Source organism: Olea europaea, unplaced genomic scaffold, assembly GCF_002742605.1.
Source record: "Olea europaea var. sylvestris unplaced genomic scaffold, O_europaea_v1 scaffold764, whole genome shotgun sequence".
NCBI classification, from domain to species: domain Eukaryota; kingdom Viridiplantae; phylum Streptophyta; class Magnoliopsida; order Lamiales; family Oleaceae; genus Olea; species Olea europaea.
In genome coordinates this window covers 40,741-41,857 of record NW_019266055.1, presented here as the reverse complement: position 1 = coordinate 41,857, position 1,117 = coordinate 40,741, and positions in this window count along the sequence as shown.

Here is a 1,117-nt window from a genome sequence, read left to right as displayed (position 1 = left end):
GTGGTGACAGGTGGGAATGAACCTAGGCTCAAAGGTACGTGGCTGAGGGTATCTGGGTATGAAGTTCCTACGTGATTGATGACTCTGTTCTCTCGGAACATTCTTACTCTTATTTGAACTACTAACAGCATTAACTTTCTTAGAGGCAGAAACAAAAACAGTCTTAGAAGGTCCAGCAACATGTGTATTACCCTCAACATATCCTAGACCCTTCCTATCTCCTGCAGGCTTATTCATTTCCAAAATATTGTCCAATTTCTTAGTCCCACTTATGAAAGTCTGGAGATGAGCATTAGATTTCATCAATTCACTAGTCAAAGTCTTAATCTTGTCTTCTAACTTCTCATTGACACACTTTAACTCACTGCCACTCTTAAGTGAATTCTGAAGATTACTAGCAAGTTTCTCTTTTTCTCTTTCAAGTTCATCAACCTTTTTGAGTAGGGCTTTATTGACCTTTTTGATTTTAAGACTCTCCTTAAATAAAAGTTGATAAGCTTCTTGTATGTCTATGTCATCCTCTTCCTCATTACTAGAATTATCGTTTGGAAGTTCTTCCTCAACCTTGTCACTCTCCTTATCAGATTCACTCTTAACAGTTGATACAAATGCCATATAGTTTCCTTCGTCCTCACTACTAGAAGATTCCTGTCTATCACTGGTCTCAGATTCATTATCTGTAAGTGAGACAACTAAGGCCCTACCTTTCCCTTTTCTTTGGTTCTTCTTAGAATTAGGGCATTCATTCCTATAGTGACCTATACCTTGACACTCATGGCACCTAACCAAACGTGGTTTATCACTCGACCCTTTATTGTTAAACGTTTCAGTTTTTGCTTTTGTGAATATGCTAGGAGCTCCACTCTTTTTATCCTGAGACTTTCTCCTATTCTTGAGAACATTTTGAAATTTCTTAACAAAGTACGCGATTTCCTCGTCCCTAAGTGACTCAGTATCAGAAGATTTATCTTCTTTGATGGATTTTAGGGCCATGGACTTTCCTTTCTTAGGTTGTGTAATAGTGAGTTCATAAGTTTGCAACGATCCTACCAGTTCTTCAATTTTAACTTCATCTAGGTCCTTACTTTCTTCAATGGCAGTGACTTTAGGCCTAAAT